Source organism: Gopherus flavomarginatus, chromosome 16 (genome assembly GCF_025201925.1).
Source record: "Gopherus flavomarginatus isolate rGopFla2 chromosome 16, rGopFla2.mat.asm, whole genome shotgun sequence".
Classification (NCBI taxonomy): domain Eukaryota; kingdom Metazoa; phylum Chordata; order Testudines; family Testudinidae; genus Gopherus; species Gopherus flavomarginatus.
The window spans coordinates 17,487,483-17,509,022 of NC_066632.1; the positions used below are offsets into that span (position 1 = coordinate 17,487,483).

General features: G+C 45.9%; 1 protein-coding gene across 9 annotated transcripts in view; it reads right to left on the reverse strand.

The window, feature by feature from the left end:
• The window catches only part of WIZ (WIZ zinc finger), a 160,209-nt gene that overhangs the window by 70,688 nt on the left and 67,981 nt on the right, over positions 1-21,540 (reverse strand). The window contains exon 1 of one of the 9 annotated variants that reach the window (XM_050925741.1): positions 10,895-10,917. The exons of the other annotated variants lie outside the window; for them this stretch is intronic. The gene's annotated coding sequence lies outside the window, so the exon portion shown is untranslated. Of the gene's footprint in view, positions 1-10,894; positions 10,918-21,540 lie in introns of those variants that run through there. 9 annotated transcript variants of the gene reach the window in all.

Consider the following 21,540-nt stretch of genomic DNA (forward strand, 5'->3'; position numbering starts at 1 on the left):
CAGCAAATTCTAAGGCAGCAACCTCGTAATTTTCAAGGATCTTGCATTTGTTTCATGAAGCGCCAGTTACGTTTACTGTGCAATAAAAATGACTGAATAATAGGACACCCCCAGCAAGTGCAGAGTCCAGAATGTTGTCATAGCTACGAAGGGAAGCGAGGAGCACAGACACAGTGATCATTCAAAGAAAAGAACTTTTACTTAAAGACTCAGGCTGAGACTTAAAATCATGGAGTAGACTTGTAAACCCCATTATTCCAGAGTCCCAAATCCTCTAGACTACTTTGAAAATCTCAGCCTTAAACATTCTGTGATTCAAAAATATCCCCCAGAGTGAGTGCTGAATTCTGATCTCATTTATACCAATCTAAAACCAGAGTGACTCCAGTGAAGTCTCTGGGATTACTCTGGATTTATACCATTCTGTGATCGCGTCTGGCCTGAAAATGCTGCAGCAAAAGGACAAATGTCTCTAGGATCCAGAAAGAATGTTTCAAACACTTTTCTTTTAAAGGGGAACAATAAAAGAGTCTGGTAACAAACTGCAGAATCATGTTAAATGGGCTGTGTTCAGGAAGCTGTCACACCAGTTTGGAAAGCCAGGGGGAGGGGACAGAAGCTGCAATCTTTAAAGTCTGACACACCAAAAAAATGACAGATTTTGAAGACTTCTAATGGAGACTTCCAATCTATATGGAGAATAGATGGCATCTGGCAGATGGGCATGTAGCTAGGTGTGGAGAGCTAGAGAGCGCATATATGGAGAGAAGGACAATGGCAGAGGTGGTTCCCAAGAGTTCTTTTGTTCTTCGTAGCTCCAGCATGGCTCCTATTTTTAGAAACTGTCTCCTTTAGAGGAAAACGTGCAGTGATTTATCTTCCTCTCGATGATCACGTAGCTGCACTCCCTGCAAACCCTGGTATCTTGGGAACAGTAAGAGACAAGGGAGTTGAATGTCTTGGACTTGGTGGATTCAATTTTACTCTCTATGGTAATCCAAGGAGAACTTATCCTCTAAGTCGCAAGAGTAGGGACGGTGTATTTTTCCAGGAGAGATAGAATGCAGAATTTCCATGCTGCTCTCAACAGCAGCAGTAGCTCTCAAGCTTATGCTCTTTCCACTAATTACAGGAACATTCAAGAGGTAAAATGCCATCATTACACAGACACAGGCCTTTGCTACTCTGCCATATTGCACTAGGGAAATTCAGTCCAACTGGCTGGGACACAAAGACATTTTCAAAAGCAAAAACATCGCATGAGAGCATAGGGAAGAGGAGGCCAAAATATGCAGCCAAACAAAAAAATAAGCTTTGCATTATGTGGTTTTTCAGAGGAGGCACCACATAGACTCAGACTTTAAGGTCAGAAGGGACCATTATGATCATCTAGTCTAACCTCCTGCACAACGCAGGCCACAGAATCTCACCCACCCACTCCTTAACAAACCTCTAACCTATGTCTGAGTTATTGAAGTCCTCAAATTGTGGTTTAAAAAGACCTCAAGGTGCAGAGAATCCTCCAGCAAGTGATACGTGCCCCACGCTGCAGAGGAAGGGAAAAAACCTCCAGGGCCTCTGCCAATCTGCCCTGGAGGAAAATTCCTTCCCAACCCCAAATATGGCCATCAGTTAAACCCTGAGCATGTGGGCAAGACTCACCAGGCCAGCACCCAGGAAAGAATTCTCTGTAGTAACTCAGATCCCACCCCAGACCACTGGGCATATTTATCTGCTAATAATCAAAGATAATTAATTGCCAAAATTAGGCTATCCCATCATAACATCCCCTTCATAAACTTATCAAGCTTAGTCTTGAAGCCAGATATGTCTTTTGCCCCCACTACTCCCCTTGGAAGACTGTTTCAGAATTTCACTCCTCTAATGGTTAGAAACCTTTGTCTAATTTCAAGTCTAAACTTCCTAGTGTCCAGTTTATATCCATTTGTTCTTGTGTCCACATTGGTACTAAGCTTAAATAATTCCTATCCCTCCCTGATATTTATCCCTCTGATATATTTATAAAGAGCAATCATATCTCCCCTCAGCCTTCTTTTGGTTAGGCTAAACAAGCCGACCTCTTTCAGTCTCCTTTCATAAGACAGGTTTTCCATTCCTCGAATCATCTCTGAACCTGTTCCAGTTTGAATTCATCCTTCTTAAACATGAGAGGCCAGAACTGCACACAATATTCCTGATGAGGTCTCATCAGTACCTTGTATAATGGTACTAACGCTTCCTTATCTTTACTGGAAATACCTTGCCTGATGCATCCCAAGACCACATTAGCTTTTTTCACGGCCATATCACATTGGTGGCTCATAGTCATCCTGTGATCAACCAATACTCCGAGGTCCTTCTCCTCCTCTGTTACTTCCAACTGATGTGACCCCAATTTATAACCAAAATTCTTGTTATTAATCCCTAAATGCATGACCTTGCAATTTTCACTATTAAATTTCATCCTATTACTATTATTCCAGTTTACAAGGTTATCCAGATCTTCCTATATGATATCCCAGTCCTTCTCTGTGTTAGAATACCTCCCAGCTTTCTGTCATCCGCAAGCTTTATTAGCACATTCCCACTTTTTGTGCCAAGGTCAGTAATAAGAAGATTAAATAAGATTGGTCCCAAAACCGATCCCTGGGGAACTCCACTAATCACCTCCTTCCAGCCTGACAGTTCACCTTTCAGTACGACACATTGTAGTCTCCCCTTTAACCAGTTCCTTATCCACCTTTCAATTTTCATATTGATTCCCATCTTTTCCAATTTAGCTAATAATTCTCCATGTGGAACCGTACCAAATGCCTTACTGAAACTGAGGTAAATTAGATCCACTATGTTTCCTTTGTCTAAAAAATCTGTTACCTTCTTAAAGAAGGTGATCAGGTTGGTTTGGCACGATCTACTCTTTATAGTACTATGTTGTATTTTGTCCCACTTACCATTGACCTCAATGTCCTTAACTACTTTCTCTTTCAAAAATATTTTCCAAGACCTTGCATATTACAGATGTCAACTAACAGTCCTATAGTTACTTGGATCACTTTTTTTCCCTTTCTTAAAAATAGGAACTATGTTAGCAATTCTCCAGTCGTACGGTACAACCCCTGAGTTTATGGATTCATTAAAAATTCTTGCTAATGGACTTGCAATTTCATGTGCCAGTTCCTTTAATATTCTTGGATCAAGATTATCTGGGTCCCCCGATTTAGTCCCTTAAGATGTTTGAGTTTGACTTCTACCTCAGATGTGGTAATATCTACCTCCATATCCTCATTCCCATTTGTCATCCTACCATTATCCCTAAGCTGCTCATTAGCCTCATTAAAGACCGAAGCAAAGTATTTGTTTAGATATTAGGCCTCAGTGTTTAGCGGTCCCACTTCTTCTTTGTTTTCTTCTTATTTATATGGCTATAGAACCTTTTACTATTGGTTTTAATTCCCTTTGCAAGGTCCAACTCTACATGGCTTTTGCTAGAGCAGGAGGTAAGAGTCCTTCTCAACACGATGGACTTAGTTCTAGATAAACTCTTTGCTGAGGGCTATTTACATGCCATGTTTTAAGTTTCAGGTAATTGAGAAATACCAACCTTTTGAGACCACCACTAAAAAAAATTGTGGCTCATTTAGAAAAACTACTGCAACTTGAACTATGGTAAACAGAGGTGAATTGCATATTGAAGAGGCATCCATTGCACATCAACAGTTTGAATATTTTGCTTAGTCACCAACCTATTATCAAAAGGAATACCCTTGCTCACATGGGATAGCAGATGTGGAATAACTCTGACATGCTTCGTGTAGGTGATAAAGCTTGTAAAGCACAGAACCATCTTTCACTGCACCCACTGAACTCCTAAGGAAAAGTGTTAATAAACACTCATACAATAATAGCCCCCAGTCTGGACTGGAAAGTGATGTACAACTCTATAGCTGTGGATGGGACATACCATCCACAGCAACAGAACTCCTCTGCAATATCTGAATGCAGAGAAAAGTTCTGCAAAATAACACCAGCCTCATCACAAATGAAGGTCCCAACAAGGACTATGCTAATTTTAGAGGCAGCTCTAGAGAGAGCAACAGGGAGCATGGCCTAGAACAGAGGTTCCCAAATTGTGGGAGGCAAAGAGGAATGTCGGGGGGGGGGGACTGCAGGGCCCAGGCTAGCCCCCATGGGAGGGGGAGGAGAGAGAACCACTTAGCCCCTCCCCACCCTCAGCCGTGTCCCTAGCTTCCATCCCCAGCCTTGGTGTGGCTCTGCTCTCAGCCCCGCCCCTAGTCTTGGCCACTGGCCACAGTTCTGTTCCACACTCAAGGTTGAGGCTGGGGTCAGGGCTGGGAGCAGAGATGCACCTAGTCCCAGGCCCAGCTACAGCTCTGCTTCCACTTCTGGCCCCAGCCATGGCCCACTCCTGGCCTCAGACCCACCCCCAGCTGCATCCTTGTGCATCTCTGTGACTCAGTTTCCCCATCTATAAATTGGGGGTAATGATACTGTCCTCCTTTGTAAAGTGCTTTGAGACCTGCTGATGGAAAGTGCTATACAGGGGCTGGGGATTATTATTAATAAAATGTTTCAGACAGATTTCTGGACAAAAAAGCATGGTGCCCACAAATATTAAATTAACTTGAAGACTGTTAGAGTGGGCTTTTCAAAGGCATTTAGCATTGGTCTGACTCCCACATCAAAGTCAATGTTAGTTTTACTTAATGGGAGCAGAATTAGGCCAAAGTGGAATGTGTTGAAAATCCCACTCTTAATATGTGATTTGTATAATGCACCAATGACTAAGGGAGGCAATATGCACCCAGGAATTGGTTAGAATGATCTAAGGCAGTATAACTAGGAGGAATGGGATAAAATACAGAGAAGGAAAATTTAAGATGGATGTTAGGAAAATACTTCCTTAGGGTACAGATCTATTCAGATGTGTACAGGTCTCTTCAAGGGATACAGTGAAAGAGCCATTACTTGAGACATTCAAAACTAGACAGGGCAAAGTCCTGGAGAACATTTTGTAGCATTCACTAGCCAAGGACAGACAAACAGGATTTTTCCATCTCTAGCATCTATGGTCTTATGGACACCATATACTCAGATGGTGTGATGGTGGAAAATGCACTCCTGTCGAGGAGTTTGCTGCTGTCTTGCAGCTACAGAAAAACGTCCAGTGACCAAACTACCACCTTAACAAAGTCTTTATTGACCTGAGCAATGCCTTGGATTACGCTCAGGTGTCAGTCTTCAGAGGTTTCTGAGATAAATTTCGGCACAGGCAAGACAAACACATTTCAGCATCTCCACAGTAGCATTGTTAGAGAAGTCTGTACAGACAGATAATGTTCAGCCATGGCATTAAGCAACGGGTGACAGTCACTGCCCAATCTTCACAGTAACGTAAGATGAAGCAAATCATGGTTTAGCTCTAGAAGACTAAATTCCACTTGAGCAGTTTCTTTGAATCTATGGTATTTCATTTATGAGCAAAGGTACTGAAACTGCTCTACTGGTGACCCTGCACTAGCAGGTAAGTGCATTATCACTGTCTTGTCCCTAGCTTGGAAAGCAGTGACTCTACAGTCAGCTGTTCTAAGGCAAAGCTCTGGCACAATAACCATCAGTGCCAAAAAATATAATACGTTAATTCAAACTGCAGGGTCTGTGCTAAGCAAAGGGTAATGTGCTGACTGAGATAACCATGGCCGTGTCTGCTCTGACTATGAGGAACACATCAAGTCAGGCACCAGAATACCAGCTACTGAGTTGGCCTTTTACATGGCTGCTTGTGGAAGCAACATAGTGTTTGCCTGTGCACAAAGTAAAAATCGTATAGTAAAGATTGCTGCCCAACTGAACAGCATACAGCTACTAACCTGTTACCAGTGCAGCAACAATGCAGCTCCCATACCAGATATGTTCGGCTGCTTTTGGTTACAAGAGAACCAAGATAAAATCATACTCTCTCCCTGGTATTTATCTGGCCCCCAGCACCTTAGTGTCTGGGCACCTCACAAACTTTAATGTATTTGCCCTTGTAAAACCCTGTGATACAGAGCACTGCCATTATCTCCATTGTACAGAAGGAGGACCTGAAGGACAGAGAGGCTAAGAGACACCCCAGATCATACAGGGAGTCTATGAAAGAGCAGGGACTTGAGTCCCCCCAAGTCCTAGGCTGCTTTTCAGTGGGGCTGAGCACTTATAGACTCTCAGATTTTAAGGTCAGAAGGGATCATTATGATCTAGTCTGACCTCCTGCACAATGCAGGCCACAGAATCTCACCCATCCACTCCTGTAACAAATCCCTAACCTATGTCTGAGTTACTGAAGTCCTCAACTTGTGGTTGGAAGACTTCAAGCTGCAGAGAATCCTCCAGCAAGAGACCTGTGACCCATGCTACAGAGGAAGGCGAAAAACCTCCAGGGCCTCTGCCAATCTGCCCTAGAGGAAAATTCCTTCCCAACCCCAAATATGGCAATCAGTTAAACCCTGAGCATGTGGGCAAGACTCACCAGCCAGCACCCAGGAAAGAATTCTTTGTAGTAATTCAGATCCCACCCCATCTAACATCCCATCACAGACCACTGGGCATGCTTATCTGCTGATAATCAAAGATCAATTGCCAAATTAATTGCCAAAATTAAGCTATCCCATCATACCATCCCCTCCAGAAACGTATCAAGCTTAGTCTTAAAACCAGATATGTCTTTTGCCCCCACTACTCCCCTTGGAAGGCTATTTCAGAATTTCACTCCTCTAATGGTTAGAAACCTTTGTCTAATTTCAAGTCTAAACTTCCTAGTGTCCAGTTTATATCCATTTGTTCTTGTGTCCACTTTGGTACTAAGCTTAAATAATTCTTCTTCCTCCCCAGTATTTATCCCTCTGATATATTTATAAAGAGCAATCATATTCCCCCTCAACCTTCTTTTGGTTGGGCTAAACAAGCCAAGCTCTTTCAGTCACCTTTCCTAAGTCAGGTTTTCCATTCCTCGGATCATACTAGTAGCCCTTCTTTGTACCTGTTCCAGTTTGAATTCATCCTTCTTAAAACATGGGAGATCAGAACTGCACACAGTATTCCAGATGAGGTCTCACCAGTGCCTTGTATAACGGTACCAACACCTCCTTATCTTTGCTGGAAATACCTCGCCTGATGCATCCTAAAACCGCATTAGCTTTTTTAACAGCCATATCACATTGGAGGTTCATAGTCATCCTGTGATCAACCAATACTCCAAGGTCCTTCTCCTCCTCTGTTACTTCCAACTGATGTGTCCCCAATTTATAACTAAAATTCTTGTTATTAATCCCTAAATGCATGACCTTGCACTTTTCACTATTAAATTTCATCCTATTACTATTACTCCAGTTTACATGGTCATCCAGATCTTCCATTGAGAACAAGTAGAATCAGCATTTCTGGAAAAAAATGCAGTCTGTAGGTCCCCTCCCAGCTTGGTATGTGCAAGCGGGGAAATTGAGTCATTTATGTTTGGCATTAAAGTTATGCAGAACTGGGTGCTGTCTGCATACTGTTGGGGCACCAGCCTCCACCGCCTCACTAGCTCTCCCAAAGGCACTGTATGATTACTGAATAGGATAATAGTAGTTTCAGTTTTGTGCAAGAGGAAAGTCCTGAGCCATTTCAGGACATTCCCATCTATCTCTGCTGGAGAGGTTCAGAGCAGGGCAAGACAGCTGGGTGATCAACATGAAATGTTGCACAGATGTTTGGCAGCAAGAGCATGGACATGCTTTCCCTTCAGCCTGGAGATGACCTCATATTTCTCCTTGCCACGGCAGACACACAGATTGAGCAATACATTCAGCAGGTGCGGGAAGATGGTGGAACATATGTTCAGGAGATTGAAAGCTAGATGGATGTGTCTGCTGAGCTGGAAGGACTGTTCAGCCACTAATGTATCTGCCGGCTGCACTTTGCATAACATATGTGAAAGCAAGTGAACAGCAGAGCGCTAAGGCAGCCAGACTGACAGCAACCCATGACAGCAACTCATGAATAGCCAGACAGACAAGCAGTTCCATCTGAGGTTGTCAGCATTATGCACAAATAAGGAATGATATGTCCACACACTAGAGAATTAGATCCTGATCAAGTGAAGTGAATATAACCTCTGTTTTAAAACCAGCCTCTCTTAATTAGACAATTCCATTTATTGGCCCAGCAAAGAAGTTCTTGAAGGAATGGATTACTGTGGGATCAGAGCTATATTCTGGATGAGGTTATGTCCTTACAGCAAGTGAGTTCATGGAGGTGTGAACTGCTATTGTACTGATGCTGAAGGGCAGTATTGCTGATGTGCAAAGTATGCAAAGAATAAACTTTGTTACACACAAACAAGCTGCACTCAGTTCTAACATACAAACCAGGGTAGGGCACTGGGGCTATTCTCTTGCAAGTGCCTCTCATTTGGCCACATTTTCCTTCCCACATTCTTGCAGAGAAGTAAGATGCCCGAGAAAAGGTTAGGAAGAAGTGGGGGCGTAGGAGGACAGTCTCATAACTGCTGTTGCCCTGAATTATTGCACTACCTGTCATTATGAGGGCATGAAGGATGCAGATGCTGGGTCAAAGCAGCAGACATTTTCATATTCCTTTAAATAACTCCTACTGGATCTGTCTGTTTTCCCTGCACATCTCCCTCTCATTCTTAACACATTCCTGCATCAGTGCCTTAGCCTCTCTTTTCATAGCAACTCTCATTTGCGCTTCTACAACTGGCACATCAATTCAGAGTCCCTATTTGTGTCTCTGTGCATTTCCAGGAACAGAACCTCTCTGCTCTTCCCCATCCCTGGACCTCAAGGTTCCATCTCTGCAGATCTAGGTCCACCTACCTCCCTGCTGGCTCTGGGTCACCTGTGCTGCAGGGGTGGACGCTACAATGTAAAGCAAATGGTACAGTTAATAGCAGTCTCCCAGCCATCTTTGCTTTCCTGGCATTCCTTGGTATTGCAGAGATTCCAAGTCAGGTTTGCATTCCAGTGCCTACTTGAAAGCCACTCTCTCATTGAGGTACAAAGGCTAAGGACACATTAGAACTTAGATACAAAACTTTAGAAGGTGGGGTAGAGGTTACAACGTGATATGGGAATCAAGATCTGCCCTTTTGGAACAGTTCTCAGTGAAGAGCTGCATACCTGCTGTAGAGAACCCCTCCTCCACCTCCAAACTGGCTCAGCTGCTACCTCTGCAGCTGTGCCAAGGTGCTAGGTCGGCTCAAGAAACCTTGAGATCCCAGCAATTTACCAGGCACCACCTGCACTGCTCCTCTTTGCTCTGGTTTGTGTAGTTCTCAGAGTCTGCTTAGCACCTCCTCTAATGACTAATTTGCAAGGTGCTCCTCTGCCAGGCTGGGTGGAGTCCCTAGGATTCAGAAGTGCACTTTGTAAACAGGCACATTTCCTTTCTGAGTAGGATGAACTGCTGCCATCCTGGGCCTCATTATACTGGACCTGCAGCCTCTTTATCTTCTCATGGCACTGCTTTTGGCAATGCCCCAGTTGCTCTGCCACCCGGTCATACGCTAGAGTATGCATGCAACAGTCAGCTAGCCATGATTTTTCCTCTCCCCAGATGGGAGACCTGAACCCAAAAGGCAGCTTTAGGCTAGCTGGAAGCAAGCTCGTAGGATGGTCTCCTCTGAGCCAGGCCAATGATAGTCTCAACTGCAAGAGTCTTTCAGTGCTGACACTGACACAGTGCCATACAATGACCAGAGACCATGGGAGGAACATGTTTATAAAACAAAACTAAATTTCAGAATGGTATAATTTCAGGCAGAGTGTTATTAAATGGTTAGAGCAGAGGTCTAGGGGTCAGGATTCCTGGGTTCTGTTCTACCTTCTGCCTTTCCATCTATTACATGGGCATAGTTCCCACCTCCCAAGAGTGCTAGGAGGCTAATTATGTGCAAAATGCATTGAGATCTTTGCATGAATGGCACCAGGAGTGTGTATTTGCATTACCATATAGAGAGTCTAGGAGCTCTAGTCATGGACCAGGAGTCTCAAAACACCACCAGCCTAACTGTTGTAAAGTTTGTTATAAAGCATCATTATTTGCCTCAAATTTATAAGGACTTTGGTCTGTTCAACAACCTCACTGTTATGACCACTGGACCATTCAGAATATTCCTTGTGCCATGAATGAGTTGTTCCACTAAATTACTGTACAACAAGGATTGTCTCATCAAACCTTCGACCTACTTCAGCCTCTAGATTGTTATTTAAAGGAAAGCTTAGTTACAGAAGAGTCAAGCTCACACCCATCTCACAACTGTTTACATTAGCATGATCTCATGTTTCAACCACTCTCTCAGCCATCTCGCCTCTCAGAAAATTGGTTCGTAGGTCACTTTGCTTAATCTACAAGCCATTACTAAAATACCAACATGCCCACAGGTATTGAGCTTGGCTCCTCTGCATCCAGGGCAGAGGAGAGCTGGCAACTGCTGTACAGTACAGTACAGACCAATATTACCGTGACTTTTACAAGCCACCATAGCCCGATGCACACAAATAAATGTTGAGAGTTTCCCTTCTCAAAGCCTGCTGCACACCATGCCTAGCTTGTAGGATTTCTGCAGCAAGTTGGAAGGGTAGCAAGACAGTAGACACCTCACTGCTAGCTCTGGAGCCTAGGTAACTAGTTCCATTTGGCCTGTGGAACATCACCTCCTCCTGCATCCAGGCTGGGTGAGTGCTTGGAGACAGTTTCTGGAGCAGTACGTCAAGGCAGAGAGGGAGGGAATTAAATTAAGGTCCTTCTCAATGTTCATAGCTCCCAGATGTGCTTCACGTTTAGATCTGAGAAATATCTTAAGCTCAGAAGCATGTCTAAAGAATCTCACCAGGGGAAGCTACTGAAGCAAGAGCTGAAGATTATGAAGTTGACCCTTGTGTGCTGGCAGTCAAAGTCTTTAAGATGCTGGCAGATGTGAAGCACGCTCAGTGTGACGTCAGGGCAAAGGCTGGTCAGTTCTCTCAGTCAGCAGAGCTTGTTTCACCAGTCCTCTCTAATTCCAGCAGCTGTCCTGCATACCTCCCTCTCCATCCGCTGGTCTCCCCAGCAATCACTTTGGGAAGGCAAGAGATTAGCTGTTGCTGTCTTCAGCTTCACAGTAGCTTCATAAATGGTTTAAAATCTGGTTATGATGGCAATCCTGATGGGCCAGGGATCATCTCTCGGGGTCTGTACAGCACCCAACACCAGGGGGCCCCAGTCCCTCCACAGTAGGGATTCTCTCTGTGGGTCTGTAACAGCACCCAGCAACATGGAGTCCCAATAGAGTAGCCAATCCTCCAGGATTAGCCTGGAGTCTCCCGGAATTGGCACTGATCTGCCAGTGATTGTTGAAAGCATTCTGGGATTTTAATAGGATATTTTGAGAAAATGACATTATGTCATGTTGGGGGGGAAAACAAACCTCGAAATAACTTCAGTCAGAGTTGGCAACTCTAGGCTCTACCTTGATCTGTTTAAAGTGATCACAGGTGAGCTAACTTTTGGCCCGAGGGCCACATCAGGGAACAGAAATTGTATGGTGGGCCATGAATGCTCACAAAATTGGGGTTGAGACGCGGGAGAGAGTGCAGGCGTTTGGAGCATCAGGGGTGAGGCAAGGGTGCGGGAAGGGGGCAGGTTCTGGCTGGGGGCGCGGGCTCTGGGGTGGAGCTGAGGATGAGAGGTTTGGGGTGCAGGAGGGTGCTCTGAGCTGGGACTAAGGGGTTTGGGGCATGGGGGGAGGCTCAGGGATGCAGGCTCCTGGCCGCGCTTACCTCAAGTGGCTCCCGGAAGCAGCAGCAGCGGCATTTCTCTTCTATGGCTCCTAAGCAGAGGCGTGGCCAGGTGGCTCTGCATGCTGCCCCATCCTCAGGCATCGCCCCTGCAGCTCCCATTGGAGCACCAGAGGGGGCCCGTGGAGCACGTAGGAGGCAGAGTAGGGCCATGCTGCACCTTCTGGGAGCCACGTGGTGCGGCCCCCAACCCAGCGCCCTGGCTGGAGTGCTGGAGCAGGGCCAAGTGGCGTGGTGCGACTCGCAGGCCAGCTTAAAATACCTCGCGGGTTGTAGTTTGCCCACGCCTGGTTTCATGTTGTAAGAAAGCAAACAAATTGATAAAGGACAATAACAAATGCACTATCCAAATCTAAAGGGTAATGGAGCCAAAGTCCTGCAGTGCTGTGAAAATGCCTAGCAACACGCCTTTCCCCAGGAGCACACACTAAGGTCTCACCAGGTTTAATTAAGCCTAGCGGTAACCCTTGACTTAACTGTTCAGCACTTTGGCTGCTGAATTCAGACTTCCTGATTGGCTCTTGCCAATGGCTTGAATGATATCAGAGAGTAGCTTGCCCTGTTCTCTGCTTCCCCTAGAAATCACAGGACTCCAGCCCACAGCTTTCCTCTCCATGCAGCACACAGTATTACTGTTCAGCCAGCTACACACACAGCCCATGGCAGGAGGAACCCTTCCCGGTGCAGTCCCCAAATTACTATTCCTCTCCTCTTAGGGTTCAAATATTAAGAGTAAGGAGGTGAGTGCATCTCCACCAGGAACTGTCATGCTGGAACAGACCATCAGCCTGGGGCCTATTTCCTGCCTTGCCGGGGAGACCAACAGCTCAGTATCCCATTTTCTACTATTCTGTAAATGATGCATGTGCCCATCTAACCCTGTATTTCACCTCAGCAACCCATCTGCTGTGGGATCCTGCCTCTGATAGAGGTCTGAACCATTCACATATTCCACACTTGCTCTCCTGTGAGACATCTGAGCAGTAACAGAGGTAGAGACTTCTCATAAAGTGGTTTCAGCAACAGACGGCAGGAAGAGAAGAATATCTATGCTGAAAGGAGAGAGGAGGTGGTGCTGGATGTGCTAACTTGGTAGCAAAATAAGCACTTACTTGTCCAAGCACCTGGAGGACTCCGGTGTTTGAATATAATTTTATTTCTAATCAGAGTTTGTATAACTCACACTGACAATAGGTGGATCTGTCCCTTTCTAGTGGCCACACTACATACTGAGGTTAATGAGTCTGTACTGCCTCTGGGGCTAACAGAGCTGGACCTTTAGCTCAAGCAGGAAAGGACTCCTGCTTTTCAAATATGAGGTGCTAGGTTCAAATACCTGCAGACAATGAACGCAGGGGAAGTTGTTTTAGTGGCTCATGATCATTTAGCTACCATATATACTACTCCTAGCATTCACAGCTTCTCCCAAGCACACACAAATCCATGCAGGTTAGCAGGACTGGCTGGTCTAGATCATTGTCTTCTATCACACATCTGGTGGAATACTCAGTTATAACTATCTAGGTAGCAGAGTAGTGTTAATACCCAGCAGACTCCAACAGCAGCCACAGCAAAAAGACAGTTACCTTTTCCGTAACTGGTGCTCTTCAAGATGTTTTACTCTTGTCCATTCAACTTAGGTGTGTGGGCTCGCCACATGCACCGGTGTCGGAAGTTTTTCCCTCAGCAGTATCCGTAGGGGATTGGCTCTGGCGCCCCCTGGAGTGGTATGCACATGCTGCAGTATATAGGGCACCACTGATTCCCCCCACCCTCAGTTCCTTCTTGCCGGAAACTCCGACAGAGGGGAAGGAGGGGAGGTTGTGGAATGGACATGAGCAACACATCTCGAAGAACACCAGTTATGGAAAAGGTTTCAGAGTAGCAGCCGTGTTAGTCTGTATCCACAAAAAGAATAGGAGTATTTGTGGCACCTTAGAGACTAACGAAATCTATGAAAATTGATTTGAGCAGGACCGGCTCTACCATTTTTGCTGCCCCAAGCACAAAAAAATAAAAAAACAACCCACCGGGACTGTGCTGCCCCAAGAATGGATGGAATGCTGCCCCAGGCACATGCTTCCTCCACTGGTGCCTGGAGCCGGCCCTGTATTTGAGCATAAGCTTTTGTGGGCTACAGCCCACTTCATCAGATGCATAGAATGGCACATATTGTAAGAAGACATATATACATACAGAGAACATGAAAAGGTGGAAGTTACCATACCAACTCTAAGCGGCTAATTAATTAATTAAGATGAACTATTATCAGCAGGAGAAAAAAAAAACTTTTGTAGTGATAACCAAGATAACCAGACAGTTGACAAGAAGGTGTGAGGATACTTTACACAAATTGAATCTATTTCCCCATGTTATGACCCCACCACTCCCAGTCTCTTTTCAAGCCCAAGTTAATGGTATCTAGTTTGCAAATTCATTCTAGTTCAGCAGTTTCTTGTTGGAGTCTGTTTTTGAAGGTTTTCTGTTGCAAAATTGCCAGCTTTAAGTCTGTTACTGAGTGACCAGAGAGGTTGACGTGTTCTCCTACTGGTTTTTGAATGTTATGATTCCTGATGTCAGATTTGTGTCCATTTATTCTTTTGTGTGCAGACTGTCCCGTTTGGCCAATGTACATGGCAGAGGAGCATTGCTGGCACATATCACATTAGTATATGTGCAGATGAACGAGCCCCTGATGGCATGGCTGATGTGATTAGGTCCCATGATGGTGTCACTTGGCTAGATATGTGGACAGAATTGGCATTGAGCTTTGTTGCAAGGACAGGTTCCTCGGTTAGTGTGTGTTTTTGTTGTGTGGTTGCTGATGAGTATTTGCTTCCGGTTGTGGGGCTACCTATAAGTGAGGACTAGTCTGTCTCCCAAGATCAAAAGGTAATTGTCTTTTCTTCGAGTGATTGCTCATGTCCATTCAACTTAGGTGACTCCCAAGCAGTACCCCTCGGAGATGGGTAGGAGTTCATGGACATGTAGATTGCAATGCAGCTATGCCAAACCCAGCATCCTCCTTGGCCTGCTCAGTGCTGGCATAATGGGCCGTGAACGTGTAAACTGAGGACCACGTCACGGCTCAACAGATGTCCTGGATCGGGAAGTGTGCCAGGAAGGCTGCCGAGGATGCCTGCGCTCTGACGATCGGCAGTGGCAGGACTCCCACTAACTCATAATGGGCCCAAATGCAAGAGGTGATCCAGTCAGAAATCCTTTGTGTGGACACTGGGAGGCCCTTCATCCTATTAGTGGTAGAGATGAAAAGCTGAGTTGACTTATGGAAAGGTTTTGTCCAATCTAGGTAGAAAGCTAGAGCCCTTCTTACGTCCAAACCATGAAGGCGCCTCTTTTCACTAGTCTCATGGGCCTTAGGGGAGAAGACTGGAAGGAAGATGTCCTAGCTCATGTGGAAAGCAGACACCACCTTGGAAAGGAAGGCCGGGTGGGGCCAGAGCTGGACCATGTCCTTATAGAAGACCGTGTACGGCAGTTCTGAGGTGAGGGCTCGCAGCTTGGAGACTCACCTTGCCGACATCACCGCCACCAGGAAAGCTACCTTCCACGATAGGTGAGATAGGAAGCATGAAGCCAAAAGCTTAAAAGGTGGGCGCCCGTGAGCCTGGACAAAACCCAGTTGAGATTCCACTGAGGGCCAGGGATTGGACTTGAGGAAAGAGCCTCTCAAGGCCTCTAAGGAACCTGACCATCATGTCATGGGAGAACACCTTCTGCCCCTGGACTGGCGGATGAAAGGCCAAAATGGTCACCAGATGCACCCTGATAGAGGATTGTGCAGGCCCTGGCTCCTTAAATGAAGCAGGTAGTCCAAGATTGACTGCACTGAAGAACGTGAAGGGGAGATACCCCATTCAGCCGCCCAGTGGGAGAACCCCATCCACTTTGCCGGGTAGGTCTGCCTAGTCAAGGACTTTCTACTCTCAAGGAGAACCTTCTGGACCCCTTCTGAAAAGGCCCATTCATCTGGATTCAACCATGAAACATCCACACTATGAGGTGGAGGAACACGAGGTTGGGGTGCAAGAGTCAGCCATGATCCTGTGAGAAGCAGGTCCGGCCAGTTCAGCAGGGTCCAGGGAGGGGTCACTGACAAGCCTGATAGCATCCCAAACCAGTGCTGGTGAGGACATGCTGCGGCAATCATGATAACCTGCACCTTATCCCTCTTGATTTTCGGTAGGCCCTTGCTGATGAGCGGAATTGGAGGGAATGCATACATCAGGCTTCCCACCCACGGCAGGAGGAAGGCATCTAAGAGGGAGCCCTTGTTCAGGCCCCATCTGGAACAAAACCTGTGGCACCTCCTGTTCTGCCTGGTGGTCAACAAATCCACTTGGGGAGTTCCCCACCTCTGGAAGATCATGCCAGCCACCTCTGGTTGAGTGCCTCTTGGCAGATGGCCAAAAATCGTGATCCATCTTGCCTGTTCATGTATAACACTGTGGCCATGTTATCTGTGAGGACTCTGACCACTCTGCCCAACAGGTGAGGTAGGAAGATCACTCATGCTCTGCACACTGCCCTGAGCTCTTTGACATTTATGTGTAGCATCATTCCTCTGGGAACCACATACCCTGAGTCTGCAGAGTGCCGAGGTGCACCCTACAGCCAAGGGCCGAGGCGTCCAAAACCAACTCCTATAGATTCATAGATTCTAAGGTCAGAAGGGACCAATGTGATCATCTAGTCCGACCCCCTGCACAAAGCAGGCCACAGAACCCTACCCATCCACTTCTATAACAAACCCCTAACCTATGCCTGAGTTACTGAAGTCTTCAAATTGTGGTTTGAAGACCTCAAGCTGCAGAGAATCCACCAGCAAGTGACCCATGCCCCACGCTGCAGGGGAAGGCGAAAAACCTCCAGGACCTCTGCCAATCTGCCCTGGAGGAAAATTCCCTCCCGACCCCAAATATGGCCATCAGCTAAACCCTGAGCATATGGGCAAGACTCACCAGCCAGCACTCAGAAAAGAATTCTCTGCAGTAACTCAGATCCCATCCCATCCAACATCCCATCACCAACCACTGGGCATACTTATCTGGCGATAATCAAAAGATCAATTGCCAAAATTAGGCTCTCCCATCATACCATCCCTTCCATAAACTTATGAAGCTTAATCTTAAAGCCAGATATGTCTTTTGCCTCCACTACTCCCTTTGGAAGGCTGTTCCAGAACTTCACTCCTCTAATGGTTAGAAACCTTCGTCTAATTTCAAGTCTAAACTTCCTAGTGTCCAGTTTATACCCATTCGTTCTTGTATCTACATTGGTACTAAGCTTAAATAATTCCTCTCCCTCCCTAATATTAATCCCTCTGATATATTTATAAAGAGCAAGCATATCCCCCCTCAGCCTTCTTTTGGCTAGATTAAACAAGCCAAGCTCTTTGAGTCTCCTTTCATATGACAGGTTTTCCATTCCTTGGATCATCCTAGTAGCCCGTCTCTGAACCTGTTCCAGTTTGAATTCATCCTTCTTAGACATGGGAGACCAGAACTGCACACAGTATTCCAGGTGGGGTCTCACCAGCGCCTTATATAAAGGTACTAACACCTCCTTATCTTTGCTGGAAATACCTCGCCTGATGCATCCTAAAACCGCATTAGCATTTTTAACGGCCATATCACATTGGCGGCTCATAGTCATCCTGTGATCTACCAATACCCCAAGGTCCTTCTTCTCCTCTGTTGCTTCCAACTGATGCATCCCCAATCTATATCTAAAGTTCTTATTATTAATCCCTAAGTGCATGACCTTGCACTTTTCACTATTAAATTTCATCCTATTACTATTACTCCAGTTTACAAGGTCGCCCAGATCTTCCTGTATGATATCCCGGTCCTTCTCCGTGTTAGCAATACCCCCTAGCTTTGTGTCATCTGCGAACTTTATTAGCACATTCCCGCTTTTTGTGCCAAGGTCGGTAATAAAAAGTTTAAATAAGATTGGTCCCAGAACCGATCCTTGAGGAACTCCACTAGTAACCTCCTTCCAGCCTGACAGTTCACCCTTCAGTACGACCCATTGTAGTCTCCCCTTTAACCAGTTCCTTATCCACCTTTCAATTCTCATATTGATCCCCGTCTTTTCCAATTTGACTAATAATTCCACATGTGGAACCGTGTAAAATGCCTTACTGAAATCGAGGTAAATTAGGTCTACCGCATTTCTTTTGTCTAAATAGTCTGTCACCTTCTCAAAGAAGGAGATCAGGTTGGTTTGGCACGATCTACCTTTAGTAAAACCATGTTGTACTTTGTCCCAATTACCATTGACCTCAATGTCCTTAACTACTTTCTCCTTCAAAATTTTTTCCAAGACCTTGCATACTACAGATGTCAAACTAACAGGCCTATAGTTACTCGGATCACTCTTTCTCCCTTTCTTAAAGATAAGAACTGTGTTAGCAATTCTCCAGTCGTACAGTACAACCCCTGAGTTTACCGATTCATTAAAAATTCTCGCTAACGGGCTTGCAATTTCATGCGCCAGTTCCTTTAATATTCTCGGATGAAGATTGTCTGGGCCCTCCGATTTTGTCCCATTAAGCTGTTCAAGTATGGCTTCTACCTCAGATGTGGTAATATCCACCTCCATATCCTCATTCCCGTTTGTTATCCTTCCATTACCCCTAAGCTCCCCATTAGCCTTATTAAAGACTGAGGCAAAGTACTTATTTAGATATTGGGCCATGCCTAGGTTATCCTTAACCTCCTTTCCATCCTCAGGGTGTAGCGGTCCCACTTCTTTCTTTGTTTTCTTCTTATTTATATGGCTATAGAACCTTTTACTATTGGTTTTAATTCCCTTAACTTCTACAATCTATGAATCTATGAGTAAGGAGTACAGATGAAGGGAACTCCTTCCAGGACTTTCCTGGAGTCGCAGTGAGGTAAGCACCGTTGCAGGGATGGTGATGACCTTCTCCAGATGGTCCTTCGACCGGAAGTAGACTGTCGCCAGCCACTGCTGCAGGGGTCACATCCAGAGCCTGGCACGGCACAACACATATGTACATGCTGCCATGTGACCTAGCAGGCACAGGCAAATCCTGGCCATGGTCAGGGGAAAGGCAGACACTTCCGCTATGAGGTCCATCAGTGCCCTGAATCTCTCCAATGGCAAGAATGCTCTGGCGCAGGTCAAGTTGAGCACCGCTCCAATGAACTCAAACCTCTGTACTGGAACTAGCGTGGACTTGTCGTTCACCAACAGACCAAGACGATGGCAGGTGGCTAACAAGCATTGCGACATTCCTTTGGACCTGGCTCTTCCCCTGACTAGGCAGTCATCGAGGTATGAGTAGATGTAGACACCACAACATCTGAAGTAGGCAGCCACCTACATGCACTTGGTAAATACCCATGGTACTGTCGCTAGGCCAAAACAAGAGGACCGCACACGGATAACAGTTGGGACCTACCGTAAACCGGAGGAAGTGTCTGTGACCCTCGAAGATGGTGATGTGAAAGTATGCATCTTTCAGATCGAGGGCAGCATACCAGTCTCCTGGATCCAGGGAGCGGGATGATAGAGGCCAGGGAGACTATGCGGAAGTTCAGATTTGCTAGAAAGCGGTTCAGGTCTTGCAGGTCTAGGACAGGTCATAGACTGCCCTTGGCCTTCAGGATTAAAAAGTATCAGGAATAGAACCCTTTGTTCCTAACGATTTCCACCACACCTAGCTGCAGTGACCCCTCTACCTTCTGCACAAGGAGACTCTCGTGAGACGGGTCCCTGAAGAGGGATTGGGAGGAGGGGTGGGAAGGAGGGGTAGGAAGCAACTGAAGGGCGTAACTCCGCGCCACCGTACTGAGGACCTATCGGTCCAATGTTATAGATGCCCATGCAGGGAAGAAAGGCAGTTGGCAAAAATAAGGGAGGACCTGGGCAGGAAGGTTTAAATAGTAGGACAACTACCTTGGTTCTCCAGGGTTTCTCACCCTCCCCAACAAGATTTTGATGATGCTGGGTGGTGGAAGAAAGCATAAAAAAGAGCTTTCTGAAAAGATGGCATTTTCACCAACCAAAGACACACGTCTGCAGACCAGATTGTGTTGCTTCATGGCTCCTCACTGAGCTAGAGTGTGTCTGTAAAAAGCTCACTCATCCCACCCCAAATGGCCAGAAACCCCATTTTATTCCTGTTGATGACAATCTGGTCTTAACTCTACCCTGTATCTTCTACCCTGTGCACACATGGCTCCCCAACCTCACCACATACAGATCCCCCCCCCGAGACCCACTTCTTCTGCAAAGCCTCCTCCCCCTTAATTCAGAAGTTATAGAAGACAGCTTCTTTCTCTTGCTCTCCCAGAACAACTTACTTCTCTAGTTCTGTCTTCTAGAGAGAGCATGGCCCTCTGGAGATGGGACTGGCTCATCTGTGTATTGAACAGCACCAAGCACATTGTTAGCACATTACACGGAAATGGAGCGCACCAAGTCTCACACTGTGGTTTTCAAAAGCAGACTCAGGGAGTTTAGTATTCAAAGCGCATTGAAATCCAGGACAAAAAGTTAGATGACTCATTCCCTTCAGCTCCTTTGAAACCAAATCCCTAGCCTTAGCTTACATCTTTTAATGAATCTGGATTGGTGCCACTTCCAAATATCAGGATATGCTGGCCAAAGCGAAATATGCTAATTTCAGGAGTTTTCTTGCTAGAGTCAACGTGCAATCCTACTGCGGATACTAGACAAACTTACATGCAGAATGATCGGTTACTCCTTCAGTAGCTCCTTCCACTGGCATCTGTAATGAGGTTTGCAGTAATGAGGGATAGCTCAGTGGTTTGAGCATTGGTCTGCTAAACCCAGGGTTGAGAGTTCAATCCCTGAAGAGGCCATTTAGGGATCTGGGGCAAAAATCTGTCTGGGAATTGGTCCTGCTTTGAGCAGGGGGTTGGACTAGATGATTGCTTGAGGTCCCTTCCAACACTGATATTCTATGATACTCCATGCACATACACAATCTTTATTTTAGAGTCCACAGCCACTGAGTCTTCCGCTTACGCTCTCTCCCATTGCAAATTTTTATTTTCCTTCACCATACATCACAGGTCCTCTGAATCCATTCTTTGGTATTGGTATCTGATAATATAATACAGAGTGCAGCAACATGTCATTTTGATCTTATACCTAGCTTGCTGTTTTCTAGCAACCACATTCTTGTCCAGTTTCATCTCTGAAGTTTTCACCAGTTTTCACAGCATGGTTGTTGCTCTGCTAGAGCTGTTGCTCTGATTCTGCTGGCGCTGAATGCAGCCAATTCAGACTCCTATTCCCTTCAATTTTCATCATCTCTCTTAGCAGCTTCATCAGGAACGGGATCCTGTCAGCACAAAAGGCCTGACTGCAAAGCCTGGTGTCTTGCCAATGACTGCAGTAGAAACAGGACTGGGCCCTTGGAGGTAGCATAAGGCTGCTGGCCACTGAATTGTTGATTCGTTCAAACACATCAACTGGTGACAGACTCCATGGTTCAGCTGAGATCTCATCACCCCCGCTTGATGTGGTGTGCCTGAGGGATCCCTCTCAGGTTCCTCTTCTGATATTGCTGGCTGCTGTCAGGGCTTATAAAGCTGTCCTCTCTGCCACTGAATAATCAAGCAGTGATATGTAACTGCTTGCAAGCCACCAAGAAGTGGAGTTTACATGCATGCCATGG